We start from the raw sequence: 23,339 nt of genomic DNA on the forward strand, positions 1-23,339 counted from the left end.
TATGTTTGCTCATCTCACTTGTGAAGACACTGAAAAGCACAATTTAGGAATTATGTCTCTGTGGCAAACTCCCAATGCTGAAGCAGTATTACAATCTATTAACAGAGAAGAAACACTAATGCCACAACACAGCTTTATGACCTGAAGCTAAGAAAAGATACCAGAAGCACAAACTATTCAGAAACAAAGAACAGTTTTCATGTAAATTAATTCAGCAATTATGTAAAAAAAATACACTTCTAATGATTAGGTAATACAAGCTAGGTTAACTCTACAGTGGACACATCCATAAAATAGTGTGGATGTTGTGCAGATTCAACACTTGGAAAACTGGCGAGAATGTAACGTTTATATGTGAAATGCAGCTGTAACTCTCAGGGTAGTAAAACACATGGACTTCTGATTTCAGGGAGGAAGGTAATTGAGTTAGTCAGGGATTGGAGGTACTCAACAGAAGTTACAAATGAAAAGTGAAATCTTGCCCATGGAACAAAAAGAAAGGCAGAACAGAACTGCTTAAGACAGTTATTACCACAAACTCAGTCACACAACATAATAGGCTTTTGCATCCAGGAAGAAAGAGGTCATTGTCTCCCTCTACTCTTCTCTCATTAGGCCAATTATAGAGTACAATGTCCCATTTGGCATGTACCTCACCTGCAACAACTGGAGAGGCCACAAAAGTATCTCACAAAGAGGATCCTAGGCCTTACACACTTGTCCTGTATGGACAGACTCAAAAAACTCCCAACTATTCTTTGTCTCATATCGTCAACTTAGAGGAGATCTCTGCCTAACTTACAAACCCATGTCTGATTCAGCTCTGTTAGAAATGCTACATCTAAAGAAATCCCAATCCCTCCACACCACATGCTCCAGATACCTCATCCTCATTACTACAATCAACAGAACATGCTGGAGGGACAGGTTCATAACCCAGAGACTGCCCATGCTATGGAATATACTTCCCATACATGTAAAGCAGAGCACCTTACTGCCCCTCTTCATGAGGAATCTCGAGGAGTGGATGGGAAATAGAAAATTCACCCCAGGGATCACCCCAGTGGCTCTACTTGACAGAGGCACTAGGAACTAAGGTCAGGTGGCACGATGCCAGGGTAATCCTATGGGCTAAGCTTGTAAAGGCTCCAGGGCCATTAGCCTAGTACACACCTATGAACCTATTCGCAGAATGAGGAATTGCTTGGTAAAAAGGAGATGTGTTATTCTACCACCCACACCATTACCAAGTTCACACTTAAAGTAAATCCGTTATCTAAAAAAATTATACGGTAAACTTTAACCCTCTCTCCTTTATCTCATCCCTTCAAAAATGTGACTGCACACCACTGAAGTACCTCAATCTGGATGAAGCCGTCCACGCCTTCAATAGCACCTTCCTAAACACACATGCCCCCAGAAGAAATGCCAGAGTCAAAACACAGTACTCCCCTTGGCTACAAAAAAAGCACCAGGGCACTAATGAAAATCAGAGATAATGCCTGGGAGCACTGGCGCTTAAAAATTAACAAAAATCCCCTCCTCTAGGCAGTCATTCCTAGAGTTGCACAATAAGGTCAAAAAGCGAATAAAAAGATAAAACCCAGTATTATCAGTCTGCCCTAAACTCCTCCCATCACAACCCTAAGCAGTTCTGGGCCAGAATAAACTCCATTCTCCACCCAGGTAAAGTAGGCACCCCCAAACCTACCACTCCCCCTTCCTCCAGCAGTGCTGCTGACTCCTTCAATAAACACTTTACTGAAACCATTCTGTCTTTGACTAAACAACACAACCATCTACCCACCCTCCCGACATCAAAACCAAATACTCTGCCCACAGTCTTTTCTTTTTCATCAGTACTTACCCTCCTACACAAAAAAAACTTCTACTGAAACGTAAGCCTACAAAACTTGCAGCAACAATCTCCCCTCTGAATACCTAAAAACAGAATACCTAAAAACAGCAGCAGAAGCCCTAGCTTATCCAGTCTCCATCTTAATTAATTGGTCCTTATCAGAAAGCTACATCCCCACACTGTGGAAAATATCCCACATCATTCCCCTCCATAAAAGGTGGCTCCTCCACTGAACTTTCCAATTACCGCCCCATAGCCATCCTTTCCCCACTTTCCAAGATACTTGAGAAATGCATCCATTCTCAAATCTTACACTACCTCTTAGCTAATAATCTTCTCTCCAGCACCCAGCATGGCTTTAGGCCATACCACAGCACTACTACTAACGCCTTGCTCTCTTTCACTAATGCTATCCTTCATCATAAAAATAATGGCCTGTTCTCCTCTGCTATATTTCTGGATCTATTCAAGGCTTTGGACATGGTCTCGCATAAACTACTAATCTCTGTTCTCACTAACCCATCCTTTTCCCAATCAGTTACTGTTTGTTGGCGGCCAGTTAGATAGCTGCGAAACCAAATCAGTTGTCTGGCATAATGACCTATCTCCTCAACTTCCTGTAACACTGTTCCCCAAGGTTCCATCCTTGGTCCCCTACTACTCTCATTCTTCACTAAATGATCTATTCACATCCACCAAGCATGCTTCTCTTATTTATCTTATACAGTATGCAGAGCACTCCACCCTCTTCTGCTCAGCCCCAACTACACCTGAACTTCACAAGACTACACAGAAAGCCTTTTCATCTGTAGAAAGCTGGCTATCTAATGCCCAGTTACTACTCAACCGTGCAAGACTAAACTCCTTATCTTCCAACCCACTAAATCTAACCCAATTATCCCCCACTCTAATATTCTAGCCAAAGACAATATCGTACTCTCCCCAACAGAACACACCAAATTACTTGGTGTTGAGATTGATAATCTCAGATTTGACACACACATTTCTTTTACCATAAAAAAGGTTCACATAAAACTTGGTGCATTTCTCACCAACACAGCCAGAATTTCTGCTGCCAATTCCCACCTAAACACCACTTTACTCTACGCCTCTCCTACACTTACCTTACTTAGGTAAAACAGAGCTAAACAAGATCGAGGGTTGCTATAATAAAACTGCTAAGTTTGCCACTGGTGCATCTCATCGCAGCCACCACTGTATCTCACTTAGAGAATGTGACTGGCTTGAACTCCCTCAACTTCTTCACCTGAATCAACTCTCTCTCGCCCACAAGTTAGTAAACTATCAAGTCCCATCACTTCAAAACCTTTTCCAGCCCTACTGCTCCACTAGAACACTGCTCCAGCAGCAAAAATCTACTGCTAGTGACCAAACCCAAGAACTCTGTGAAAGAAGCACTATTTCTCCTGCATCATATCCAGATTATGGAACTGTCTCCCCCGCCCTCTACAACCACACTACCTTCTTGCAATCACTTCAAGACTGCACTAAAAACTCACTTAAAATGTCTATGGTTATTTCCATGCACCAATCCAGAGTAGTAACCCTACTTTTTACTTCCTCTTCCTCTCCCTTCCCCTAGCCACCCTGCCTCACACCATCTGATCATTGCATTCCTTTCTCTGCAGGCTCTGGCTCACCCTTTACCCTCTCCTTCCCTCCTCACTGAATCTCTCAGGCCTGTTATAAAACATGCCTAACTACCTGACTTCATCTCAACTGCAAATACATATCCAACTGGCTTACACCTAGCTTCCTCTCACTACCACGAATACTACTCACCTCAGTATCCTCTCTTACTCTTCTGTCTTCCCCTTCCACCCCATTAACCCTTCTAGCTTGTTCCATCTTTATGTGGAGCATCTGCTTTATATCTGTTTGAGTTTAATGCAATGTTTGTAGAAGCTTTAGGTTTAGTTGTTTAGAACAGTATCCGTTTGAGCTTAATACTATGTGTATACACATCCTACCTCTATTCCTAGCCTCTAACTAGATATGGGTATAGCTGTTCATTACTATGTTTCATATTGTATGTGTATCTAATGTTTGCTGCAATATGTATTATTTGCTATTGCATGTATATTCAATTGTTCTTCATGGACACTACTGCTCATTTACTGTTCTGTGGAGCTTTTCTCCCCGGGCCTCCACTGAAAAAGGACCTGGTGTCCAGTTGGAATTTCCCAGTAAACAAATATAAATAAATAAACAAATGTAAATAAATAAATACATTTAAGACACAGACATTACTAAAGAAAAACACACATTAAAATTTTTTATTTTTTATATGCATTATACATTAAACATATGCATTCTTGCTTTGGACTTGTAACTTAGTGCAACATTACATAATTTGTTCAGTTCCTGCCTTCCCTCAAACCTCCTCCTGAATATTATTTTGCATGCATTGTTCACACAAATTGCATTTGTTCCTATGTAATTAGCTCTCTCCCTTTTCATTAGATCCTACTTCCAGTTCTTTTATCATCTCTTTTACAATATTTAATACTTCAAATACAGATGGTTCAGATTTTCATTTTTTAGTATTTTTTTTTGGCAGCCAACAGGATTAAACCTAACTATGTCTATAGGCAATTCATATCTTGTGTCCCCACTCAAAAGAATAATTTCCTTAATTACAGCCATTGGATCCCCAATACTTCTGACAGGAGTACACTGTAGTGAATTTTTAATATTAGTCAGCTCACCGCACTCCCAAAAAGACAAGTTCCCAGTTAACTCTTTCTTCCACATCATACCTTCACAACATTTCCTTTATACCAGAGTAAACATTTTTGAAGTCTGCTTGGGGTATAAAAATAGTTATGCAAATACCAAGCAAAAATCCTAAGAAACCTTGGTGCCTTTGGTGTTGTATTTTCTAAAAATCCTAAGAATTCTTGACTTTGTTGCACAGTTGGGAGCCAAACACATGTCCTCCTATTCCTCACATTGTTCCCTTGTACACTGCTTTTCAAACCTTTCTTCCCGATCTTTTCTAAACACTTCCAATTGATTCTTATAGTTCTCATTCAATATTTTAATTTATGCTAACAAATTATCCCCTTTTTCACAGAAGCTTCCATTTCAGAATCAACTAAACTCTTACCAGAGCAGGCTTTTCACTTAGGACTTTATCCCTTTACTTTTGCCAATACTCGGATATTAATCCTGAGTAGGGAAGGCAGGTTCTAACCTGCAGTTCAAACTTCCTCTTGGCCTCATCCCACTCCGTTACCTCTCCATCTCTAGTTATTTCTGCCCAATACCTTGGTTCCTTTGTCAATTTCTCCAGTACATTCCAGCCCCCTCTTGCCTACTTTCTGTACCTCTATTTGCAATCATCCCGGTTGTCAAAATTTCCTTTCTCCATTCCCATGCTTGTTTAGTTCTTAAAATACTCTTACTTCATGAATATAATATTCTGTATGGTTGTTATTCCCCTCAATGATCTGCACCCTACAACTTGAACACATTTCTATATGTACAGTTACAGAAACACTGTTTCAGAGCAATGAAAGCACTCTCTCTCTCTACTCCTAGGTATAATGACTATCATGTTTTTAGATCCACTGGCAATTGTATCAGTATTTGTCAAGGATATCACCATCTCATAACAGATTCCTTGGGACATCACATGAACTCCTAGAAGTCCAGATCACCCTTAAGACTAATTAATACTTCATAACTAGCTACAGAACACTTTCTATAGCCCCTTATGAGTATGAGTATGACCGCTATCTTAACACATTAGCTGAAATTCCCATTAAATCTGAAACCTTTCGGGTCTATGTTTTCCCACTGAAAGAAATATTCCTCGAACTGATAATCTAACACCAAACATCAAACATTCCGTTGATCGAACAGGCATATCATCGTATGCTCATAATGGGCTAACATCGTGGACATCTGATGAAGCTGAAGTAAAACTAGAGAAAAAATGTTCATACATACATACACTGCATGACAAACTAAATAAAGCCTTTTACAAATTAGCCCTTTTCCCCACTGTAATGTGATCTCGGAGTTGGTATATATAGTTGGGGTCCCCCCCACCTGGGTGGATTACAGCAGTAGCAGTTATATAGCAGGTTTCTATACGGGGCAAGTGTATATTACCAATATCAGCCCACTTAGTCTCACATTTACTAGTACTACGTGCCCTTTCCTTGTTGTTGGCCAAGTAAGACAGTTTGTTGATTTGACTTACGATGATATGCCCGGTCAATCAATCAATGGAACGCTCAATGTTTAATGCTCGCCGATTAGCCATTAGAAGAATATTTTGTTTGGTGGGTAAACACAGACCTCTATCTTCCTACTGAGGAATGGCCAACTATCCAATTAACTGGCTGATCTACACTGCCAATGAACAGTATGCCCAGCGCTTCTTGACATTACAAATGGAAACTCTTTCACAAATAGTTAGCCATCCTACTAGGGGCTCCAAGTTCCTGGATCTAGCCCTCACAAATAAGACCACTTCTTGTACAGCTCCATAAGTACCATCAGGTCTTGTTAGATCAGATCTTAAATGTAGTGGCCTTTTCCTTTAAAACTAGCAACACTTCCCCTCTAAATAGCTCTGTGTTTAGAGGCTTCTCAAAAGCAAACTCTTCAATTACTTGACTTAAATTCCACTGTAATCCTCCTCCAAAGGATCCTATTGCTAAAGCTGCTACATATACCTCGGACTTCTACTTTAGTGAGAAGCAGACCCCCCAACTGTTCCGAATTACTCGGTTTTTACCGAGTTTTGGGGTCCAAATGAAGGGGTGCCACAATTCCAGAGTGGCACCCCTTCATTTCTGATTTTTTTTTTGCTTTGTTATTTTGCGCTGTTGGAACTGACATCATCGCGTGCGCGATGATGTCAGCTCCATCAGGCTACCAGCCAATCGGAATTGAGCTCAAGGAGCTCACATCATCATTTCCGGCTGTCCGAAATTGAACTGCGAGCAGGCGGGAATGGGAATAGCAGTGGAACTTGTTTTGCAAGCAGGGATAACGGCAGAAAGCTGGAACAGCAGAGGAACTTGCTAGCAGGCAGAATTGCAAAGCTGGAACCGCAGAGGAACTTGTTTGCAAGCTGGGATAAACGGCAGAGGAACTACTTGTTTTCAGGGTAAGCTTGAACTGGTGTATGTGTGTGTGAAGTACAAGGGAAAAAAAAGCCCAATGTCCCTCTAGCCACCACCATTTCTAAGCTGACTGTGTTACACACATTACAGGTTACGCTGTCATACTACCACATTTACTTCTTTTCATGTTTAATTGCCAAGTCCTATTTTAGCGCATTTCTTAGTTTTGTTCTGTGCCTCTCACCACCTGCTGCCTGTTACATTTTTCAACATAAGATATTTACGTTTTACACTGCAGACTAGTTCTCTCATACAGAATTATGATCTGCCATGCTATTTCTGATGTCTGTGAATATCGGCTAATGCCTATACACTGACTAGTGCATTTACTTGATATACAACTTTTAAGTTTTTAACCAAATACAGCTCAAAGCAGTCATGATCTAAATTTAAAATATGTACATGCTTTCACTACAAGTCATGAAACAAACTGCAAATATCGTTTAAAGTCCTGATTTTGATAATATTTTATGTTTGCTACTAAATGTGGCTTTGAGAACTGTTTGCTAATGTTTAAAACCGTGAGTGTAGGTATGGGCTTCACACTCCATTGGTCATATTTATACTTTCAAAAGTAATCTGTTCGTTGCTTGTTGCACACTTCTAGTAGAGCTTTTTACTGCTGCAAAAATTGTTATTGCATTTTTTCTAGGCAAACTACAGTGCTGGTCAGGGCTTTATTTATAACTACATCTTTGATGCTGAGGGTAATCTGGGCCCTGCAAACCATGGCATAAGACTTGTTCTGAGATACGCTACCTCTTAAGATCTATTAAGTGATTTAAATGAAAAAAGCATGCACCTCTAGAGTTAGTTTTGTATTCTGGCCTGTAGATGGCAGCATGAATAACAATAATTATTTATTGTTATTCTGTGTATACTGCGGTGGTGGCGTTGCGGTAGCGTTGTCACCTCACAGTTAGACGTTGCCCGTTCGATTCTCAGTTAGAGCGTCTTCTGTGTGTCGACATGCGTGAATGGGTGTTCCTTCGTTGAAGGTTGTGCGTTAGGCCCGGCAAGCCAGCACGTAAAAATCTACTGCCAATCATTAGCAGACCGGAGTTCCGCTGTGGCGACCCCTAACCGGGAAAAGCCGAAAGACACAAAGAAATTTATTGTTATTCTGTGTAGAGATAAATAAAATACATCACACTCTGTATCACATTCTGAGCTTTGTCCAGATTTATTTTGTGCCAGGAGTCGAGAGCTATGATGACAAGGAGTTGAGAGCTATGATGAGAAGTGAGAACGTTTTTTTTTTTCCTGCTAAGAGTTGAGAGTTATGTTCTGAGCTTTGTCCAGATTTTTTTTTTGTACTATGAGTTGAGAACTATGAGAAGAAAGAACATTTTTTTTCTGCTAAGAGTTGAGAGTTATATTCTGAGCTTTGTCCAGATTTTTTTGACCTTTTGTCCCCTCCCCCCAAAAATGAAATTGAAAATATGTGCGAGCTGCTGAGCAAGATGCCTATGGCTTACATTACTGACATTCTATTTATAGTGTGGAAGTAGACTTCTATGATGGAAATGTTCTGAATTGGACAGTTTTTTTCATTTTTGGTTCATGTGTTTTTTTTTTCATTGCCTACAGTACAGCCTACCGGTAAAATGTTCAAACAAATTTAAAATGCGCTCTAACAAGTGTGTTGTATTATACAAGGAATATAATTTAGTAAAGTCAGGAAGGTGTATAAAGAAAAGAACACATGTATGTTTCTTGTACAGTGTGCAAGGGGCCAATGATTTGAAAACTGCCCAAAGGTAATCTTTATCCACCACTGGCCAGATGCATTTTCTTTGGATGTGGTGTGGGTTTCAATGCTGTTTCAAATAATGTGAGTTTCAGGGGCAGAGAAGTTTTAATGTCAAGCCTATTTTCATTGCGAGACAGTATTGCTTTGTTTACCAGATGATGTCTATTACTGTTTCTGCATTTCCGTGCTGTTAAATGTAAAAATAAAATCCAAATAATCATTGTAGAAGTAAAGCAGTATGCATACATTAGTGTTTATGGTAAATGGGGCGAAATAGCCAGGTAATGGGACATTGGAATGGCTGCAGGGGGACTCTGGTGCCATATTTTTGTTGTCTGTTCTTCAGTTTGCATTTGAAAGTTGGTATCCCACAATTCCATCGGAGTGGGTGGGGTTATGTAATTATGTATGCAAATTAGATGTTAATCAGTGTACAGATTTGTACCTATTTTTCATGGGCCTTGTCCAGATTTTTGATGTTTCCAGGTTGAGAGGTATGTGAAAAGAAAAATAAACCCCTGTGGTGAATATCCATATAAAATAAATGATATAACGAGAAAAAAACTGCTTAATGCTTATAACAAGTCTCATTCTACCTATCCACACTTAAAAGAGCTTAAGAAAACCATTAAGAAGCTCAAAATGGGGTATAAAATTAAACAGCCACCAAAACAAAATACAACTGTAGATCTTTATTTAATTATGTCAGGAAGTTAAAAACTAACACCTGGCAGTGTTTGGAGCTAGTCCACAATACTACTAAACTCTCTGACCCAATAGAAATAGCTAATATTCTACCTAACAAATTTAGTTAAAACTTTTACTTCACCCACAGTTATAACTATCCGAGAGGTTCCACAACCTCAGCCACTCCCTTTGATTACTAATACAACCAGCGCTCTCTCAGCCTTTTTCAAAAACTTAGAATACTTCGCCCATGGGGCTTGACAAAAGATCAGTTGCCAGATTGTCAGTGCGAAATATGGCCTTTTTGAACTCTTATTTAAACTATTTGATCTAAGCCTCTCCACTGGTTACATTCCTGAAGACTGGAAAACATCTGCTGTAATGCCATTACAAAAGGGTGGCCTGGCCACAGACCTTGGTAACTATAGACCACATCATCTCAGGTTTCATTCATCTAGACATCGAAAATCTCTCACTATAGACAGCATTATCTCAGGTTTCATTAATCTAGACATTGAAAATCTCTCAATCCTGTCTCTCATCGACATGGCTTTAATCAAGGGAAGGTCCTGTCTCTTTAACCTCATTAAATTTCTTTGAGAAAGTAACTGAAGTAATGGATAGTGGTTTTATAGTGCATACAGCATATCTAGACCTGGCCAACACTTTTGAAACCATTCTCCGTGCAAGCATTACTGACAGATTTGTAAATCTGAACACAAATCCTTGACTGTGCGACGAACAGCTAACTGGTTGTCTGACGAAACCCATGTGCTTAAAGTAGCAGGTGCCACTTCTGAAACCAAAATAAATAGTTACAGTGGTGTATCACAGGGCTCAAATTTAGGCCCTCTCATATTTGGCATACATTTCTCAGATCTTCAGACCAGCACTTCTGGCCTATGACCATAAACTGTGTGGTGTTATTTGATCTTCAACTGACTCAGAAGTGTTCCAACATGGCTTAGACCAGGTTAACAATTAGTGCAAGGACAGTGATATCAAATTAAATGTAAAAAAAAAAAAAAAAAAAAAAAATGTAGCACAGTTTCACTTACATTATAAGAGATGCACCCCTCCAATTAGACACTGGTGTAAGGGATCCAGGGATTCTTTTTGAAAATTCCTTATTTAACAGTCATGTCTCCACAGTAATTCTGAAAGCCTTTTATCTGGCCCATCCAATTTCCAAAGGCATCTCCACTAAATTTAAAAAGTCGCCTTAATTCTTCTTTATTCTTATCTTATCAGACCTATTACTTCAGACCCATTAATGGATATAAATGAATCTTTTGGCATACATTTATCTAAAGATATCACATAACTTGAGAGCTGGATCTCACAGATTCGCAATTAAAAAATCAATGGTCTGAAAGATCTTAATTACCACGCAAAACTAGTAGCCCTTTCTCTGTACTCAGCGTCTTACAGACTCTTGGAAATCTATATCTAGTCATGTGTGCCATGAAAGATCCAACCCTATTTGATCTCAAATTTCCTTTGCAGAACTAATGGTACATCAAATAGCCAGTTAAAGGAACTAAACCTTCATCAGCAGGTAAGAGACATGTTGGCGTGATGAATTAACATCCTAATGTATCTCTCACCTCTGGAACAAACTACCATTACACATCAAGCCGAGTAGCACCCTTGCAACCTTCAAGGTAAACCTAGACAACTGGACTTACACCTGCAAATTCTCACCCTATCTTGTCTTGCCCTCCTCAAGTCTAGAAGGAAATTCTGAACATGGTTTTTGGTTAGGCTTGAAATGATGAGCAGACCCAATTACCTAGTACTTATTTATGAAACCCACCCAGTCCTTTTTCTTGAACACCCATTATCATCATCATCCCTTTCCACTCTGAACGATTACCTTCTGCTTGTGTTACGTATACAAGTCTCAACTGTGTAGCTCTAAAATATTCCTTCAAAATCTGGGAATTCTAAACCACCTTGTTCTATGGGAGGATCAACTAATCCCACAACTCTTGCCCTCTTCTCCTCCCAGATAAATTCCTTAAATTCTTTATTATTGTCCACACCTTTAACGCTGTTTGATAAAAAATATGTCTGACCTGTATACAAAACTAACAGGACTAAATAGTTGTACTGCTTGTATCTTGCAAACCATAGCCACAAACTAGAGCTTCCGGTTTCAGTGTTTGTACTATCTTTTCTTTATGGTCTTCTCACATATCCTTAACTGTCATAACAAAAATTTTAATCTGTATTCCCAACTTTATGGTGTCCCCAAATTTAGGAGTACTGTTAAACTAATCTGTACAATTCTTGAGGCCTCACTCAAAAAAAGATCACTCTGATGATCACTAAATTAAGATAACAAGAAAAACTTAAGGTGGCTTACAGCATGAAGGAAGGGTGAAGTCAGCAGTCATAAACATTCTGAAAAAAGGAGAACACACTGGCAATATGTTGAGAATTCATCCTTATGGTTGGCGACTTGCATGATTAAGACACAATATCAAAAAAGGAAAGCAGGTGCGTGCGTGCATGGCAAAAGATAGAGATCAAAGTCAGAAAAAAGAGAGAGACAAAGTGTGTGTTGAGGCCCTGGGGATGACCTATGGGAGGATGTGATGAGGCCACTGGGAATTTTGTGATAGTATTTATATACATTTTATATATATATATATATATATATATATATATATATATATATATAATATATATATATATATATATATATTATGCGCACACACACAAATATATATTACACACACATATACATACATACACACACACACACGCAGACACACACACAAGGATCTAAAACTATTGAACAAAAGTTCAATAGTGCGAATACACAATACCCGAATGCACTTTAACGAAAGCGCTTTCACCAAAAAAGCGCTTTTGTTAAAGTCCGCAAAAAAAAAAATATATCTTTTATGCAAGGGAGATGTGGGGGGCTGTGTCCCCCACACACCCCCTACTTTTATATTCTCACTCGAGGTTGCACTACAGTGGGGGAAAAGGGAATTCTTCCTTAACTACACCGTAGTGCAACCGTCACAATCAGCATACATAACAGAAAGTGCTGCTTCGGTGAACAGCACTTTCGGTTATGTATGTTCGGTGATTTCTGCTTCGGCAGAAAGTGCCATCGGGGATCTGTACGGATCCCATATACATACACACACACACACACACACACACACAAAAAACCATATCACAGATTGTTCACCGGCTTAGAAAATCAGTTCAAACTCTTCTAAAACATTTATTTTAAGCGGACAAATGGGTTAAGTTAGCTGGTCAAAGGGACTCCTGCCAGCCATAACATGAACCAAAGGCAAGTAAACACAAGGAACGATACAGGATAAGCATGCAAAGTTCAATTAAGATTAAGCAAGCAGAAAACATAAAAACCTGAAATGTGAATAACTAAATTACACAAAAAAGTGACAGGTTAAATTTACAGTACTGTTTACAATTAAAATATGGACACAGGAGTTAAAAGTTACAGCAAAAAGCGCTTGTAGTTAACAGTTACAAATAAATGAAAGTGAAAGTGAAAATAGTTACAAATAAATGAAAGTGAAAATAGTCAAGTGGCAGAAAGAAAAAAATATGTTTGTGTAAGGGCTCAGATGATGTACAGAAATACAGTGCAAGTGCTGATTTCAGAGGGAGATGGAACAGAGGGATGAAGCACAGAAAAAGGATTTTTTTTTTTTTTTTAAATCAGTGGGTGATAAGCAGAAGCTGGAGAGAGTACCTATATTTCTAAAGAATTCACAATTAGTAGCTGAAATAAAAAATTTAGCAAGGATGTTTTAAAGCAAGAAAAGAAGGGGACGGATCCGATTTCAGGAAGTGTGTTCCAAACAGACAAAGCTAAGTTAAAATATTTTCTGTGACGCGCAGGACATCTAATTAATGTATGGCATCTGCACTACCAAGATCTGTAGATGCCATACATTAATTAGATGTCCTATGTGTCACAGAAAATATTTTAACACTACTAAGACCAAGCCGCGGTGGTGCAGCGGTATCGTTGTCACCTTACAGCAAGAGGTTCTCCCGTTCGATTCTCAGATGAAGCGCCTTCTGTGTGGAGTCTGCATGTCTTCCCCGCGGTCAAGTGGCGTCCGAAAGACATGCGTGAATGGGCGTGCCTTCGTTGAAGGTTGGGCGTCGGGCTGGCATCGTAAAAATCTACTGCCAATCATTAGCAGACCGGAGTTTCGCTGTGGCGACCCCTCACACGGAAAAGCCAAAAGAACAACAACATCTACACTACTAAGATCTGAGAGAGGAAAGTTAAGTGGCTGGAGTTAAGAGAATTAGCAAAATGAGGACAATAAATTAGTATATAAAGTTTTACAATAAGGCAACCTGCTTTCCAGAAGCAGCTCAGGTATTTGAGGACACTGGCAGGATAGGATGGCCAATGCCCATACAGGGGGCACATACTACATCAGAATTCTCGGAGGATGGGATGGTATGCATATGCACTGCCTAGGTACGAGCATTTGGGTCAACAAGCTACAAGTGATGGTAATAACCTTTGCAGTGGGTGTGGGAGAGTGTGCACCTACATGAGAAGGTGCAGAGAGCTTTCACTGTGACGTGGTTCGCTCTCCTCAATAAGGGGGGTGGGGTTAGACAAATACACATGCTCTTACATCTGATTATGTCTACATCTATGATAGACCAGACAGCTCTTACCATAGGGATATAGGGATTCTCCACCACTAGGAAATTAAAGAAAGGGTGAGAATATTTTTTTTCCGGGAGAGTACTCTAACCTGTGATTTAGATGCACTGATTTCCATCTCAAACTATTCTCAGTCACCTAAGACTAAGTGTACATCGCCATATGAAAACAAAGATGCAGTCCTCATATTCCCAAACCATATATCCTCCAGACCTTTACTGCATTGACAGACTGTCCATGAAAACTGACAAAAAGGAGAAAAGATATGAAAACTCATGCTGGAATACTCCCACATCTGCATTATAGATGTTAAAGTTGAAATACATTCACACCTCTCAGTTCTCATAAACAAGTAACAAAGACAAGCAGCAGTGGCCCTTTGATCCTAAACTGTTACAGAACCATGGCCCTGTGACTCCATACTGTTGCAGTATCTTCAAGACATTCCTAGGTTATGCAGTCCTAGGCCATCTCCTGAACCACAAAATATAAGCAGACATTAGCAACTCCTACAACACTGACGCAGGAATAGAACTAATTCACCTTTCAGCATCCAGGAAAGACACGTTGCTGCTATCTCAGCTGATAAGTATATTCTTTGGCACTTCTTAATTGTTCAGAGTTGAATAAAACAACAACTGAATTTAGTTCAGAATGCATTTCAAATAAATTGCATTTATTTAAACTGTATTTGCCTTAATACTGCTATACACTCAAGTGTGCTAGCTTGCACTGCACTTGCTTTTACTGCTGTTTTAGCTGCTTTCTGAAAAAAAAAAATCTAAGCTGGTTTCCTGCCTTTCCTGTAACTAGTCTAGTCCAGGTACAGATTTGCTGTATCCAGAACTGTTGGTAAGCTTCTGAGCCCCTCAAGCCTTTCTGTGTTGCAGGAAAGCCTTCTAGCTTATCAGTGTGAGTGGTAAGCACTATGTGGCCCATCACAAGAGGAGTGGTTTCTGGCCCAGAAATTGTAGTTTATTGGCCGTTTGGGCAGTTTTTCCATCTCTTTCAACTTTATGGTTTAAAAGCCCACGTTTGTGCTTGTTTTCCACCTTTCCTGTAACTAATCTAGTCCAGATTTGCTGTATCCAGGACTGTGTGTAAGCTTCTGAGCAGTGCTAAAGTCTGCTCTTCAATTTTCCCCTTAGATCTGCTAGTGCACTCCTCTCCTGCACTTTTACTAGCTTATTAGTTTAGCACTTTACCAGACTTCTTGTAGCAATTATTTCAGTACACAAAAGTGCTACCAACACTAAACGTTCTACAAGGAAACGGCTCCAGTATTTATTAATGCTCACCCCCTCCAGGCAGGTCTAGGTCAGTTCCCTGTGATTTATCCTATTAACCTGGTGAACTTGGGCATCCTAAGGCAATGTAGCAACTGCTTCATGTACACTGACAACCCTCTCCGCTTACCTCCCAACACTCAGACTTGTGAGAGACACACACATATATCCAAATTGGAAGACACATGCTCTCCAGCCAAGACTGGAATAGCTGGTCAAGAGGAGAAGGTCAACACTTGCACCACACCACAAGGAACATATAGCCCTCCAGAACACACACCAGCACTGCCTTCACATAAAAAACACAAACCACACACCCACCTTCACGGAGGCCCTCAGAAATCTACCCAAACAGCAGAGACCTCCAAGGCAGAAACGCACCTGACCACAACACAACACCACTAATCACGAGACACAACTCTCCTAAACAGTGTGCCACTCAACCAAAGCCCCCAAGGCAAAACAGCATGCCCAACACACTAGTCATAGTTGATTCGATTGTGAGGCACACTGATGTCCCACTCACTAGGTTGAATAAGGAGAAAACAAGTCAGCTGCCTGTCAGGTGCCAGGATCTGCCACATAACGCATGCACTCAGATCCCTCAACAACAGGTACAAATATGACTCTGCCATTGTACATGTGGGTGTGAATGACCCAAGATGTACCTCCCTGGACTACATGAAAAGAGACATGAAGGAGCTCTTGGATTATGTAGCCCAGGAGGGTATGACCCTAGCCCTGAGCAGCATCCTACCATCAACCAGAATGATACCACAGTACAAGCAGAAAAATGACCGATTTCAACAATTGGCTAAATTTCTGGTGTCATTCTAAGGGGATCCAGTATCTGTCTGCCTGGGATGACATGACTGAGACCTCGATGCTTTGCCAGAGATGGCCTGCATCTGTCACCCCTGGGCTTCCGGATACTGGCCAAGGCTCTTGCCACCCCTATAGTGCCTTTTTTTAGGTGATGTTCCAAAGACCAAATTACCACTATAACAGCTACAAATAAATGCAATCTGAGAGTCATGCTGCTCAACGCTAGAAGTCTAAATCTCAAAATGCACTTGCTCGAAGCACTCATTAAAATGGAGAACATTTGTGCTATAACAGAGACCTGGTTCAAGGCAGCAGAAAGCAACCCTGCACTACCAGGCTATAACTCATTCCACACCTTTCGGCCCCAGAACTTGGACCGAAGCTCCAAAGGCAGTGGTGTTTCCATATTCATAAAGGATGCACACACCTCCTGACTGATAGCTCAACCTAACGCATCTGAGATACTTCAGGTGCAGCTAACATTGGGTAAGACAGCGATTCAGGTCGTAGCCTGCTATATGTCCCAAGACTCACACTCCACGTTCTAAGCACCCTGGAGAATATTAGGGTCAAACCTAACACTGTCATACTGGGCGACTTCAACTGCCCCTCAATTAGCTGGGAAAACTACTCATTTACCAATACATTTGCCCAATGCTTTCTGGAATTTATTAATTCCAATGCTCTGGACCAGCTCATTCTTACCCCCACTAGAGATAGCAACATCCTTGGCCTGGTCATTACTAACATGGGCAACCATTGCTCTACCCCAATAGTCAACTCCTCCCTGGTTAGATCTGACCACAAACTAATCACCTTGGAAATCCACACACCCCCCTCCAACAAAGGTAACCACCATGAAAAACTTCTCCAAAGCTACCTCTGGGCTCCTAAAAACAGAGGCAGCCAATTTCACAGCACCCATGCAAATAGAGAACAGTTGCATGACCGCCGAATCATACATCAATGCACTGTACGAACACGTACACAAATGCATGGAGCTCGCTAAACCAAGACGCTCTACTCAAAAAAAAAAAAAAAAAAAAAAAAAAAAGGAGGCCAATCTGGTGGTCTCCTGCCATAAACAAACTCTACAACAGGAGGAGGAAAATGATGCAGAATAAGGCGAAGTCCTAAGACTGGAAAAATTCCCTTATCAGCCTCAACAAAAGGTTGAGACCCCTCATCAAATCCTCTAAAGCTAGCTATGAAAACAGAATTGCAGCAGATAGTAAAAACCACAAGGTCTTCTACAATTATGTAAAGAATCTCCACGGCAATACCCAGATTTGCTCTGAGCTACTGAACAATGTAACCTCCTATACCAAACCAACAGATATTGCCAATATAGTGGCCGACAGATTCAGTGCTAACTTTAACCCCCCTCCCCAAAGGACCAATCACAATACCAGTAGATTGCCAGGCACCCAGTATTACTGCTGCACAGGTTAAAACAGCACTCTCCAAGGCCAAGAATACAGCTTCTATGGGACCTGACAATATCCCTGGCTGTGTTCTATATGAACTACAGAGTGAACTAGCACCTCACCTATGTGCCATGTTCAATCACAGCCTCACCTCAGGGTTTGTCCCTACCGAATTGTGCACAGCTACAGTCACCTACAGTCACCCCTCTCCAAAAAGGAGGAGCGACTACAGACCCTGGAAATTATCGCCCAATTAGTCTAATGAGTCTGATGTGCAAAGCTAAGGAACGCATCATCATGGACCTAATAAACAAGGATATAGGGAATCTCCAAACTCTGGATCCTACATAGTTTGGCTTTGTGAAGGGTAGATCATGCCTGCTCAACTTGGTCGACTTTTTTGAGTCAGTCGCCGTGGATGAAGGCAAGGTGGTTCATACAGCCTAACTTGATCTGGCCGAGGCCTTTGATACCATCCCCCACTAAGGAATCATAGAAAAACTCACTAAGCTAAGCATCAACCCCTATATCACTAGGTGGGTTGCAATCTGGCTCACAGATAGCTACTTTCACACTGTGGGTTCTGATTCCAACTCAATCTGCCGACCAGTCACGAGTGGAGTCCCACAGGATTCAGTCCTGTGTCCTCTCCAGTTTGGTATCTACTTCTCTGAAGTCGAGGCCAACAATAAGGGACTCTGGCTGACAAAGCTGCAGACGACTGCAAGTTGGGAGCTATTATTAACTCCCCAAGTGATATTGACATCCTACAGAAAAGCCTCAATGACACCAGTGACTGGTGTCAGAACCATGGCCTTAAGCTCAATGCCAAAAAATGCATAGTCATCCCCCTTGGGAAAAACCCGTTCCCTTTACCACATTGATGCCAGTCCACTGAACACAGAAGGCATTATAAGACATCTCTGAGCACAGGTTGACAGCAGCCTCTCTTTTGACCACCACATTACCACTGTGGTCCGAAAGTCCTTCTGTGTGGCACATCTCATTACTAAGGGTTTTGCATCCAGGAAGAAAGAGGTAATGTCTCCATCTACTCTTCCCTCATTAGGCCAATCATTGAGTACAATACGCCATTTGGCATGTACCTCACTAGACACCTGCAACAACTGGAGAGGCTGCAAAAGTACCTCACAAAGAGGATCCTAGACCTTAAACACTTGTCCTATATGGACAGACTCATAAAACTCCAACTATTCTCTGTCTCTTATCACCTACTTAGAGGCAATCTCTGTTTGACTTACAAAGACATGTCTGACCCAGCTCTGTTAGAAATGCTTCATCTAAAGAAATCCCAATCTCTCAGCACAACACGCTCCACAGACCTCAACATCATTACCACAATCAACAGAACATGCTGGAGGGACAGGTTTATAAACCAGAGACTGCCCATGCTATGGAATAGACTTCCCATACATGTCAAACAGAGCACCTCAATGGCCCTCTTCAAGAGAAATCTTGATGAGTGGATGGGAAATCGAAAATTCACCCCGGGGATCATTCCAGTGGCTCTACTTGACAGAGGCACTAGGAACTAAGGTCGGGTGGCACGATGCCAGGGTAATCCTATGGGCTAGGCTTGTAAAGGCGCCAGGGCCATTAGCCTAGTACACACCTATAAACTTAACCACACATTCAGCTACTGGACAAGGTCTTCTTTCCAGCATTCTGGCACTGGCTTTTCTATGGGGGCTGTGGAGCATCACTTTTCTACAATTAAGCAAACCATCCTGTCTTCAAAAGAAAAAATAAATATAGACATTGCCAGAAGTACTATCCAAACATTTCAAGGAACACAGAAAGGTGATCTACACAGTAAGTCAACATTATCCAGCACCTTCAGCACTTCCAAGCAGAGCGCATCCCACCTTGCAATCTCACTACAGCAAACTGTTTAATCACGCAGGTGATAACCTACAGAAGCGGATCCAATCCTACCAAATGTTTCTGGCACTCAGAGAATGGTATGTCTACAAGGCTAAGGAGTTCCTCCCACCTCTACAAAATGTTCTCAGTTGAAGTCGGTGTACCTCTACGCCTGCTAGAGCATCCAGTGCAATGACCCTTCTCACCAATCACTAATGGTTTTGCAGAACCTCTGAAAAATGTTTACAAGTTCCCCCCAGCTAAAAGATGAGCGACCCTCCAAGCATGCCCTTGGGATCCTTGCTGGTCTCGATATAAAATTCAGGTATTGGAGAAAAAAATAGAGACAGAATGTGAACAGAAAAAAAAACAGAAGATAGAGACAGCTTCAGAGAAGTGTAAGGGGTTAATAAAATAGTCACTTTTTTTGTATATTTTTGCAGAGTTACGGTAATCCTCTTGAACATATCCAATAATGAAATATGGTGGCACAGAAGATATGCTGTGATAAAGAAACAGTTGTAAGCATAAAAAAAACAAATAAATAAAAATAAGCAAAACTGAACATGCTAACTGATCAAAAGTATAACCTTTCTCCGAGGCATGAAAGTAAGCAATTGCACATGCCCTGAACTAGGAAATAAACCAACACAGTTAAACCAAAAGTCACCTTACCCGGCAGATACTTCAATGGCATTTATGTCGAGATATAACCAGGTAGCCCCCACCAAGGGATGTAGTTACTAAGTCTATAAAAATGCACTGCTCCAAGAGTTAATTCTGAAAAGCAAAATGAAATGGGGGCACCCTCCCTAATGGGTAACATGGCCATTACCTCCCAAAAATAAATATTACAATTTATGCAAGACAGACTTGGGCTTTTCTATTCAACAACTTAACTGATAAAGCCACAACATGTAAATACATAATTTGCTGCCAGTTTAAACTTTACTTGTACAACAGAACAAAGTTCCTTTAAAAGACTACATCCACGATTAAATAGCAAATTTAGCCATTAAGATGAACAAAAATATTCAAAAATACTTCCACAAAATCTGAACACATTTTGAGTTCTACGACTGCCGTTTCATCCTGGACTGAAAGTGATGACCGAGAACACTAGGCTGAAGCAGTTATGTGGCACTAGTTCACAATACTCATATCAGTGTGACACTGCATTCTGGAGCACAATTGAGCAGGACAGGAATACAACTCTTCTGCAACACCAAAAGTAGCAAACATATAGTTTAAGATGACTTATGAAAGTCAGCCATTGTAATTACATATACTAGCATCAAGATAATACATACATACCTCTCAAATGAAAAGGGACAAATTTCAACAGAATCAGGCAAATTCAGAATATGGACAATCAGAGACTTTTTTTTAAAATGTTAATCCTATGCACTTGAGATGTTGCCATTTTCTGAAATACATGTCTGTGACTCTAATAACTGTCAATAACTGTAACTCCACAATTTCTTCAAAATTCACTAGATTTAGGAGAGATTGAGAGGGGAAAACCAAAATAAGAGTCAAAATCAGAAGCAGTTGAGAGATATGACGTAAGAAAAACATTCACAGCCAGTCTCCTTAAAAGAGCAGCTGTGCTCCCCAAACATACAAAAAGTCAATCTTCTGACAAATGAATTAAAGTGTTTCACTGCCAAGAGTCAATAAAAAAAAAAAAAAAAAGTCTCTGACAGAATCAGCAAATTCAGAAGTAAACGAGTGAAATACCATTTGGCCGGATAATGAGATATTGTCTGACATAATTCATAGGTTCATATTTCACTCATACCTCTCAACCTTTTAGCGCAAGAAATCTGGACAACGCCTGACATAATTTGGGGTGAGGGCGGGGCTCGACAAAGGACAATAAATAGGGACACGTTTTAAATGTTCTTATATAGGGTTACCACCTGTCACACTTTGCGGGGGTCAGTCCCTCTTTGGGCAGTTGTGTCCTGACAAAAAAATTTACAAATGGCAAATGTCCTAAGATTTTAGGACAAAATTATTTCCTATATTTTATGTAATAGTTGCATAAAACAGTTATTCTGTATCTAAAATCCTGAATGTTATAAGAAACAGAATAAGCAACTAAAATGCTACAAAAATAAGCTTTTATTTTAAGCAAAAAAAGTTAAGTTCTATCCTTTGTACTGGCCGTGGGTATGTGTCGGCCTGTAAAATCTGATGTTTGTACCGAAAGTGTCCCACTTTGGCCATTTGAAAAGGTGGCAACCCTATTCTTATAACGTTGTTAGAATGACAGGATTTGTGTTAGCATGCACTTTCTGAAGGCTATGAAGTCTGAAACTCAAATGCGTGTCACTATATAGTAACTTTAATTCTTAGATCATCCCAGTAAATTGTCAGGGGGGAAACCAAATTTTATGAAACACAGACCAAAAATATATGAGTAAAAAAATCTGAACAGTAGAGATGCATGAAATCTAGACAGTTGAGTGGTATGTTCGCAACACATACAGGCGACAGATAAAACCTATCCCTGACCTTCCTGTGTGTCTCAGGAGGAAGAAATTAACTTTACAACAGCAGTCAAAACATTGAAATCGAACAAACTGAAAGCGCTCGATCTGTTTTGGATCAACGTATACAATAACCCCTCCACAAACCTCATAGAAACTCTAATCTATTCATACAAACAGAAAGTAAAGAAACGTAAAAGTAGCGTAATAAGATCAGACGCTAGCGTGCATTATACGTCAGACGACTAATACATTGAATAGCTGCAGCTTAGAATGCACAACTTTCATACATTTATAAAGTAATGTAGCCCAGTCTACGTCACAAATATTAACCTAACTGTTATACTTAACATCTGACAACCAGGTATACTTCCAGTCACGGACCAAGAGTTGCTTCACTGCAGAAAACATTTTTCTGAAATGATAAACTTAATACTGTCTGTAATCAATTACCTTGACAAATAGTAAAACGATCAACATGTCAATATTCCAAAATGTATGAAGTAGACTTAACAGCAGCATAGCATTGAAAGACCCGTTGCATGCTCATCCTGACAGGAAAAACAAACAAGAGCTATATACATTTCTGACCCCCTCCCCTACCATAAAATGCAGTACAGAAAACTCAAGACAATATCTATGGCGAGCAGGTTATGCGTGTTGAAAGACTTAAATGTTACTGTAGTAAACAAGATTCTCACCTAATATTTTGATTTACATCTCACCCACATTACTAAAGAAGCCATTTTGTCTAGAAAAAACAAACGTATACGCCCCCCGGGCGGGTAGGAAGAAAACTAAGCCATGGCTGGATGGAAACTGATCATGTGATCGCATATCTCAGGCCTCTTCCGGTAGTAGTGAGAGGAACGTCTAGCAGCTGTCCATGCAGAGAAGTTAAATGTCTGTGTAATATTTTACTGATGACGTGCTTAATAGTGTATTTTTTATTATAACGTTTGTAAATTCATGTGTCTTTGTATAAAAGAAGGGACGTATGGTTTTTAATAGTTGTATATGGCTCACATAATTTGCTCTAGCATTTTGGACAGAGCCAAAAAGTAACGGGTGAAACAGCCCAAATCGTACTGAGTCGCTAAAATAACAGGTTTTGCATTGACATGTTTTTTTTGAAGGATGTGAAGTCTGAAACTCCAATGTTAGTCATTTAGTGATTTAAATCCTCAATGACTTGCCAGCAAACTACACGCGAAGAACAAACCAAATATATAATGCAAAATCTGGCTATTTTTCAAAATCGTGAACATCTGAGCGGTA

General features: G+C 40.3%; 1 protein-coding gene across 6 annotated transcripts in view; it reads right to left on the reverse strand.

Annotated features, from left to right (window-relative positions):
- The window catches only part of BCLAF1 (BCL2 associated transcription factor 1), a 1,196,126-nt gene extending 1,173,275 nt beyond the window's left edge, over positions 1 to 22,851 (reverse strand). For 5 of the 6 annotated variants that reach the window (XM_044076391.1, XM_044076404.1, XM_044076411.1 and 2 more), the window contains exon 1: positions 22,763 to 22,851. The gene's annotated coding sequence lies outside the window, so the exon portion shown is untranslated. Of the gene's footprint in view, positions 1 to 22,514; positions 22,613 to 22,762 lie in introns of those variants that run through there. The other variant, XM_044076384.1, reaches the window with a different exon arrangement.
- Positions 22,852 to 23,339: the final 488 nt, after the last annotated feature.

The sequence above is a fragment of the Protopterus annectens genome, chromosome 1.part1 (genome assembly GCF_019279795.1).
Source record: "Protopterus annectens isolate FY-2018-M chromosome 1.part1, PAN1.0, whole genome shotgun sequence".
Taxonomy (NCBI): domain Eukaryota; kingdom Metazoa; phylum Chordata; order Ceratodontiformes; family Protopteridae; genus Protopterus; species Protopterus annectens.